This window comes from Drosophila biarmipes, chromosome 2L (assembly GCF_025231255.1).
Source record: "Drosophila biarmipes strain raj3 chromosome 2L, RU_DBia_V1.1, whole genome shotgun sequence".
NCBI lineage: Eukaryota > Metazoa > Arthropoda > Insecta > Diptera > Drosophilidae > Drosophila > Drosophila biarmipes.
Window position 1 is genome coordinate 6,908,161 of NC_066612.1, and position 10,258 is coordinate 6,918,418.

A 10,258-nucleotide genomic window follows, 5' to 3' on the forward strand; every position below is an offset into this window, starting at 1 on the left:
GCGAGTCGAAACGAAAAGCGAAAGAACCCATTAAAATATCTGCAACTGTAGCAAATGCTGCTGCTCGACTCCTGGACTCCTCGCCAGCAGCAACGCGGTAGGTTGTTGTCACATGGACCAGAGGCACTTTGATTTGCAGTGCCGACCCAGGCGGACACGACCGGTGACAACTTTGACCACCAGGCCGGGAGCAGAGATACCAACAAGGCCAGATCGGGCCGTGGACTTCCCCTCCCAAAGTGCCCTCCAGCTCCAGGAAAACTATATAACAAGATTTTAAGACATAAGCAATATTTAACATAAGTAAGTTTAAATACTAGAAAATAAGTGTCCTAATAATGAAATGCAGCTTCTAAAGAATTGATATCTAATAAAATTCTAAACTAACTTCTTATGTAATTACCAAAATTTTACATTTTTACATTTTTTCTTTAAATATGTGATCATATTTGGATTTTTCACCTTTTAGATTCATAAATAGGAAACAAAACCAACATATGGCTACATATAATTTGTAAATAAAAACAAATATAAAAAAAATACAAATATTTTACAAACTTTTAAATGCTCTTGTCTTATTTTAGAAAGAATTTGCCCTTCCCCCATTAAAAAATAATATTATGCAAAAGCCCAGAAGGCCTTCCCAAGCCAGAACTGGGACATGGTGGAAGGCTTGGGCCGGGCACGTAATGTGGTCACTTGGTTCGTGCTGGGCGCAAGAAAGAAAGCAGATTCGGGGCTGAAAAGCTGCCACTTGCATTACGGTGTCTGCGTGCAGCAATTAGTGGCAAATTGCATGGGAAAATTCTATCGGGAAATATGCAAAGGATGTGCGCGGGCGAGCCCCAAGGCCTCCGAAATCAAAGGACTTAAGACACGAACTTGCTCGCCGGCCAACGCATTTGGGCTGAATATTCTTAACAGTAAACTGATGCTGAAGCTGAAGCTCAGTCAGTGGAAAATTTCAATAACGAATCACTATAATTACCATTTGGGAGGGCCAACTGTTTGGCTTCAAATTGGTAAGAGGTGGATGCTAGGACAAAAGGTGATCAACTCAGCCGCACTCATTGTTCAAAATTAATAAGATATACTCAACTTTCAATGTTCTAAAATATAAAATTATCTTTAATTTTTTATTATAATCTTATCTTATTTATTTAAGAATTTATACATTTTTATCACTCCCCAAACCAATCTACCCTTTATACCTTACCATTCAATGGGTGCTTCGAACGGTGGGCGACTAGTTTACTTCCTTGTTTTGCGACTGCTTGGCCAAAACAAAAACAAAATCGAAACCTTAACCTTAAACTTGCAATCAGAGGCCGGGCAACCCGTGGATGCCCCCTCAGCTGGGCCATGGCATTTGTAAATTTGTTGAAATTCAAGAGAGCAGAGGACGGCGGCTTGGGGATGGTCGAAACAAGAGTTGCATGCATGCAGCGCATTTGGCCAGAAGAAAAGCCTCGGCCCAGCCAAGAGTTCATTACTCCACTTAGGAGATCCGCGGCCACAGCTGCACAAAGTTGAACATTTCGCTGGTCCGAAAGTCCAACACGAATGCAGAGGTCGCTGAGCCACCATCATCATCGTGGTCTTTGTTGTGGTCCCTTGCCATTTTTTCTCGTTTCCTAGGAAGCTGGAGAGCCAGATGAATGTGGCTAGCTGGCTGACTGAAGTGGGCGGTCAAGGAAGTTGTCGGTTTTCGTAAATACTAAACATTTGCCAATATGCTAAACGGGTTTCTTATTTCTTTCCCCAGCTCTTCTATTTCTATAGTTGGCCTTAAGGTTAGGGGGAAATCATTTCGAAGGAAGATGTTCAACGGCTGGTGGCAATGGCGATGGCGATGGCGATGGCAACCTGTGCTGCCTAAATTACAATGCCAGGGGCCAGCGTAATTGGTCTCGGCTTTTTAGGCAATTGTTATGAACATGTCAAAGTTAACGACTCTGACTGTCAGCTGGCCAAAGTGTTAAGTGGCCGGGCCAAGAGGAGGTGTTGCTGCGATCAATGACTCTCTCTCCCTCTGTGGAAAGTGGCTGCCATCTGGCATCTTTGTAAATAACAATTTATCCTCTTAATAGCATTAAATTGCAACATCAAAAGCATGTGGGCACGACGTGGCTGGCCTCTAGAACAGTGCCAGACGTTGATATGCCCTACGGGCTGTTCCACTTAATCGCTAGATGGGCACAGAGTCCGGATAATGGAACGGATTTGATGGTCTAACATTTAGCTACATAGTTGATTGAATTGTTGTTGCCGATGGGCTCCAGACCTCATATTTATAACCGAAGCTTTCTAATGGCAAATCTTGTTAATCTTGATCATGTAATGAACAGCTTATAAACGTTAATTACACAGATTTCAAAAGCGGTGAAGCTGTTTGATTTATTTTACAAACCAAATGCCTATCTAATAAATCTCAAAGCTAAGACCATTTTAATATGCTCATAATTCCTTTTTGAGATCAGAGCTAAAGCATAATTTACCTTTAAGAGAATACCCAATGCAATTGGCTTTTTGTTGATATCATAGATACATCTTAATAAACGTGAGGCCATTCAATTAATGCAAATGCCGCTCGAGCTCTGACCGATCGTTAGAACTAACCTTAGACATGTACTTAAGGAGTACAGCCAGTTAATGTTGATTTTTGGCGCCTGGGTATGGGGCATTTAAATGGCATTACAATACATAATTCATTGTTTGATTTGCGTTTATTGTTTTGATTTGCGATTAGAGCCCCTGGATGATTATGACAATGGCGTCATCATGCACATCATACGTTCCTCAGCTGGCAAACGTGACATGCTCTTCGTTTTTGGTTTTCTTTTTTTTGCGGCTAGAGTACTCAATTAAATAAAATAGGTAAAGCCACTGAAAACTGAAAAAACGTCAGTTTGGCTTGTGTCAAGCGCTTAGCCCGCCCCTCCATTTCCATGTGTGCAGAACGGAACGGGGCGTGGCAGGGGCGGGACTGGGTCTGCTGCATCATGCTGCAATGGAATATGCCCCCACGTACGTACCCATACCCAGGCCCAATGCCCCATGCCGATTGTGAAGTGTGCAAAACTTTCAAACACCTCTCGCTATTAATAGCAGCAAATATTATTAATGGCTGGCCAGCCAACTGCGAACGGTCTATGCCATCCACTGCACTGTGGATGTTGGACTTCATTCAATTAAATGTATGGAAATGTTGCAGAATATATGCAGTACTTAATAAAGACTAAAATAATTATTAAAAGCTCAACGTGGCCGTATTAGTTAGACTTTCGTATATAAATTGTTTAAGTTTTATAATTTTAGAAAATGTAGCTAAATATTTTAATCAATAGTTAATTCTTAGCGAAGTAAAAAAAATGGAAAGTTTCTTTTTTATAGAAGTTATAATCCAATGTAGATGTACTTTCCGTAATAATATAATATATATATTTTATGTTTTAACGATCCCACAGTGCCCTGCGGACAATTGAAATGCTAACTAGCTGGCTTCCAACTGGTAGCTGATAGCTGGTAACTGGCCACCAGACGGCAGCAGGTGCATTTGGGACCAGGCCATGTGGGCACCATGAGCTCATCATCAGCGGCACGCACCCGGCGGACGATCGACCTTGACGAGGGCGCGGTGGAGCCAGGGGGTGGTGCTGGTGGTGCAATGCAGCAAATGACACGCTTCCCGAGCATCAGATCGGCATATTAAATTGCAATTAACAGGTGATTACGATTAAGTGTTATTGCGCAGGCAGAATCGTTTGTTGGCGATGGTAATGATGATGAAAGGCCATCTTTGCGCATTTTCCACAGCTCTTCCATTTTCCCAAAGCTCCTCGAAAAACCAAACGCATTCGTTTCAGTGCCCAAGGTACCGAATAGTGGGGCACATGTCAAATTGATTTGCTGCGGCTTTTCCTCAGCTGGCACTCGATGAGCTGTGACAGGGAACACCTTTTCAACTCAACCGATCTGTGAAACATTTGTTTTCGAATGTCGGATGCAAATCAGCGGAAATTCTCAATGCGCCAAATCTCAAAATTTATGTGCAACGCTCGGGTTAAAGTCGTAGGTGCAACTAATTCCAAATTATATGTTTAGCTTGGCTTTCTGAAAAATCCAAGAAAACAACAAAAAGTAAATAATTTTAAATAGGTTTTTATATATTATTTATTTTTCCTGAATTAATTTCGCTAGCTTTTAATGCTTTATTGTCATCATAAACTTGGCAAAGCACATTTAATGGTCACAGTTTGCTAACTCAACTGCTCCAGTTACACTTGCACCTAAATGCCCTGAAAATGTTTTCGCTTTTTGAGCAATTCAGTTAAAATTTCCACCCAAGCCAACATGCAATGTTAATTTCTCAATTGTCGCGTGCAAAGGCAAATACCCTGTGATCTAAGGTTAAAAGGCAAAGTGAGCTAGTTGTTGCCAAATTAAATATTACAAATTGTAAATTAATTTTTTATAATGTTAAAAAAATGTACTTAGTAATATAAAAATATCTTAAACATTCAACAACAAAAAATGTAATAATGAAATCCGTAAGAAATCAAATTAGTAAAATGTTAAATTATAAAAAATAGTTTAAAAATAACTAATGTTTTGTTTACTTCTGTAAATTAAATAAATATATTTAATTAAGCCTTTGTAACAATTTACCAATTTGAAGCATTAGAAGATATCTACAAGTGCCTCAGCTAGCACTATAATTTCCTTGGCAGCTCTTAACTGCACTTGGCTGGGCAAAAAGGTAAAAATTATCTACGCTAAATTATCGCTGCTCTTGCGGCTTTCTGTTGTTCTTGCTTTCATTTGTCGGGCTTTATTCCACGAGATCTACAGTTCCCCATTGTTTCGGGCCCGACACTTTTCTCGTAACATCTCATCGCCTTCTGGTGAGACAACGGGGCTTTCTGATGCACCTGAGTGCGTTTAGGAAAATATTTTCATTATGACAGGAAATATGCAGTGAGACAAGCGCCAAGAAATTTCTCGAAACAAAGCCATGACATGTTCACCCGCGGAGATTTATTTCCAATAAAAGTATTTACAACATTTTTATGGCTGCAGGCGATGACAGCAGAAAACAACTACGCGAGCATAATAAAAAGTGCAAATAATTATATAAATTGCGCAGAGACATGGTCAAGCGCAAATTTCATGCACTGCTGACCGTTGGCCCAGCAACCTTGAAAATATTTTGCAAACAAAATATTGTTTTTGGCAAATTAGCAAATGCAAATAATAGCTAACAACCAAAATTTGTCATTGATATCCGTGTCACTTTAAATGTGGCTGGGTTAATAACAAGGGGAACCCATTTGTGAATTGGCGATTTAAAATTCCCTATTTATTTTTCAAAGTAGCTATGTTACATAAATCAATGGTTTTAAATAATTATGTCCATTCTAGCTTGTTTAATATTCTCCCAAATTGGCGACTTTCGGGGTCTTCTGATTCTATTTGCCAAGCACACGTCAAAAAGGTATCTCCCATGATGGGGATTTATGCAAAATCAATGGCATATACTGAGCTTTAAAAAGGCATTTTATTTTCATTTAGCCATGTTAGCATTGCTGATGGCATTTTTAATTAGACACTTATTAAACGTTTGCCATCTGTCGCCTTTCAATGCAAGTTTAGCATAAGCATATGTGTACATAGATAGAATAAAGATACTAGTGCTATATTAATCGAACCTAGCGTGATGCCCAAGACCCCCTCATTGGACAGAAGGCTAGCCAGTTGCCTGTGGATGGGCAGCTTATTAGCATCGAGTTTTGCTTTATGAAATGGCGCTCACATAAAATTGATTGCCCCCCAACAAAAGCCACACAACGCCGGCAATTATTTCAATATATGATGCCGCAGTGGAGATATATATGGCCAGATATCTAATTATTGCCTACAATGTGTGCCTGACCCCTCCACTAATCTTGCCGACAGCCTCATGGGGGCTATGGGATCAGATCCTTAGTATATATCCTTTGATGTCATTTAGCAGTGGCTGAAATAGGTAGTTGCTTTTGCTATAAGCTTAAAAAAGATGTCAACTGCGACTAGACAGCATTGACACAAACAAATACATAAATAACACTTTTAAAATTCCTAACAAATTGGTGGCTTGTACTATACTATTAGAATTACTAATAGACAGTTTAATGTGACAGACTAAGTGGAGACATATTCCTATAAAATATAATTTTAAGTTTACTTTCTTCCGGGTGAAGTAATAAAATATAAATAGTATATTTAGAGAGAACTTTGTAAAAAGCGGCTGTAAGATTTGGGCACTATGAATAATCATTTCCCTAAATGAATTACCTTGTAAACAGCTAAAAAAATATATTTCCGTAGATTACGCAATTACATGGTGTACTTTTTCCACCTCCGGTTAAAAGTTCATTGTGCCCAATTCGAAGAAAATTTTTGGCTATCCGACGATCACGTGCTGAGAGTCGGCGTTATGCAATCAAAGGGGCACATATATAGAGCCGACTGGCTGATCCGTTGATTGACGGATCTGTGCTACACGATCTGATTGTCCAGTCAAGTCCAATCCACGCCCATGTCCAAGTCCGAGTATCCATGTAAAGTAAGGCCGGGCTGGAGCTGAGATCACTGGAAAAAGCGAAACAAAAGCAAAAGCTCATGTCGAAACAGCCGCCGAGCAAACTCGCTAAACGTCCGTATGTGAGTGGAATATTGAGACCGCAAGTCGGTAGCGGACACTTTAACGATGATTTAATGAGCTGGGATCGGGATGTGGGATTGGGGCCTGCGACTGGGACTGGGACGGAGACGGAGGCTCCGGCGTCTGGCACTCCGATGCGTAACACGGGTTGGCGAGCGGACCAGAAGTGGCACAGTTTCTACTTAAATGTATTTTATTGGCGCTCGGGGCGCAGCCGAGGGCACAAATCAAATCTAACTGGAGTGTCAGGAGTTCTGCGAGTGCCATAGAAAAGCAAACAACATTGTTCCCCGCTTCGATTTGGCCAAACAAATCCCCCAATCCCAATCGATAATCAAGAGACCAATTCAAAGTGCCTCCATTGATGGCTTGGGGTTCTTAAAGTATTTTTCCTTGCCATGTACATACCCTTTCCTTAAATTTATTAAAGAAACACAAGAACTTCAAAAAAGTTTTAAATACATTTTGTATGTTCCGCTGGCTATTATATCTATCTTAGAAATATTTTGACTTCAAAAAACATTTTTCATACCTTCGGCAAATTTAAAAGAGCATTAAGCAATTATATTATTTATGTAGTCCCTTACAATTTATACGATTTTGTTTTTATTTTACTTAAATAAACCTATTTTAACTCACTTTTTAACACATTTATTTAATTTACAAAATGTATTTTACTAAACTAAAAAAGGGTATTTCAAATTCGAAGCCCTTTTCTAGCCTTCATAGCTTTCTTCCCTTTTTCGATTTGTAACTCGACTTATGAATAATGATTCATAACTGTGGCCGTTCTCTGCACCGCGCCCTGTTGGCCTGTTGTTCGATTCTGGATTCTTGAATTCAATGTACATGTCGTTGCTATCTTGTTCGTACAAATCGCGTGCTGATCGAACACTTGCTACCCCGCACTCCCGGCATTTTGTTCCAGCTTCGCCCTGTGTTTGACAAGAGCGCTACACACTACTTTAATGATTCCCTGCGGTCTGCAGCTGTGGCTCCAATAAGAATTATGACTTTTTCAATGTGATTTCATTAATTTTGCGTGCCATGCCCCCCGAAAGTCCCCGGTCTTTGGCTGACTTCGAGTCTCCGCCGTTGGTGTTGATGGCGACTTTTACTTGGCTGGAGCCCCTCTGGCCATCGCTTGTGGATTTCTAATTTTGGCTTAGCTCCGGTGGTAAGCGTGTGCCAGTTCCTTGAACTCACGCCAACAACAGGGCAACTTAATTAACTTTCAATCAGCTTTCAAGTTCTTCAAAATGTATTTCACCGCTCTCAGTTGAAGAGTAGTTGCATAATGGTAGCTAGAGAAAATAAGCCCCGAGCAATTAAATGTTGATAACTTGAATTTGATTTTGGGGGAATTTATTTAAAATTTGTAACCTCCTTTTTTATAAGTACTGAAGAACATACATTTGGTTATTTAAATATAAGTTAAAATCGTAAGATGCTTAAAGCCTCACCATTAAATATAATACTTTCTGATTCTTTTTGTCAAAGGAAATAAACCATTTTAAAAATCCATTCTGGCTTGCTACAAACTAATTGATGTTAGTCTGTTGAAGATGATTAGATCTAGATGGGATCTAATCCAGATTTGGCATGATAAATGCGGCTTCTGCTCGAACAAATTCCAGCTTAATCCGACAAAGGTCTGTGAGTGGCATTTGAATGCCCGCCCAGTGACTGCCAAACTGTGCCGCCGATTAAGCCGGTGATCTCATTGTTGGCCAAAAGAAGCAGGCGTGCAGAATTCCGCTCGAGGTCCGAGTTGGGCGACTTCCCCTTAAAGGAAATACGCAGATTTGGCGCGCTGGCTTCGCTTTGTTCTGATTGCGCTTGACTGATTTTAACAGCCGCCATGGTATAGGTTATTAATCAAGGTGGTAACTCGCATCTTTCCCTTTATTGTGTTTTAATTGCCTGGAATCTCGGCCTTGTTTGGGATGATGTCACCCCATCCAGCCGGGTAATTCGTCACTCGTCAAGCGGCCAAGCAAATCAATGCCAATGACCACAATCCGTCTAAACACCTACTCTTCTCCAGCGGCTGACTTGCGCCATCTCCATCTCCGTATCCATTTCCATCAATCGCAGGCGAGGGGCCCAATCGATGGGACCCCGGCACTCCAGTTGATGCTGATGCCACGTCCATAAACTGGGCGCTTGTTTGTTGGTTTTTAATTGGCAGCACCATAATCTATCATTAATTTTGCCATAAATTGTTTCCATCAATGCGAGGGCTGCCGCTGCCGCTGACTGTGCCGCTGCCGATCCGGTTGCCCTGCCCGAGATCGCATTATTTATTTTTATTTTTCTATAAAGCGTTCTTTTTATCTGCGTTTGCAAGATTTATGCGCGCGGCTATAAAATAATATGCTGCCATGGCAACGCCATCCGCAGACGACTCGCAGACGGGGCGCGGATGTGGATAAGGCAAGGTGCTCCTCGGGTCCTCCACTCCTCTGCCCAACGGATCCACATCCTTTGGGCCAATGCCAATGGCAACTATTTAGCTGGCTAAAAATAGCGAACGCCGCACACACCACACACACACACAGCGCAGCAATTGCAATCACTCAGTTTGTTTCTTAAGTCTTTTGTTTTATTTCTGTTTGCATTTTTCAGTGTCAGGCCGCGGCTGCTGGAAAGGAAGAGGCCAATCGGCTGGGGATCGCCTCCTCGCCGCCTCGCTGAAAGTGAGTTATGCAGTCAACAGTTCATAGAAAATACCAAGCCAGTCCGCTGCTCCCAAGGATCAGCCAGAAATACCCACGGCTCCTGCCCCTATATATATTTCATCACAATGTAAAGTATTCTCCCCAGAGTTTGATTAATCATATGAAAATATTTCCTACGTTTAATGACCTGCTTCTTAGAGAGGAATAATATTTGCCAACAAAACTATATTGGCTTATATTTTTTTAGCTTTTACGAATGCTTTTTATAAAATGAAAAGAAATATATAAATTCTTAAATTATTACAAATTTTAATTAGAGAATTTCACAAAACTTATGTGATTTTTGAAGAGTGTATTTTAGGGTTTTTTGTTCGTGAATGTGAGGACACTTTGATCGATTCGAGTTGGCGTATGGAGTCCCCACCTCCTGGCTTTCACTGGCACGCCTGGCCATCAAACGCGCAAGCCCGGCAGTCTGGCGAAGATTTCAATAAAACATCGCCAATGGGCTAAATGGCTAAATGGGGTATTGGGTATTCATGACGGACCTGAACCGCCTGCACCACCAAAGAACCACCAAAGCACCACCACCGGACCCGGACTGGCCGCCATACCATTCACATACACATTTTGTAATAAAATTAATGACACGTCATTACCTTAATATTGTTGTTACAATGTGAGCCGCAAGTACTCTCGCACTCACATCGTGTTTGGCCACGGCATGGACTTGGTATGGTAAGGTATGGCTGTGGGATGTTATGGTACGGCATGGTATCGTGGACCTGGCGATGGGTGAACCTGAACCTGAACCGTTACCAGCCGGTCCAAAGCTGGAGGGTGAAAAAATTTCTTCATTCTTTCGGGGCCCCCA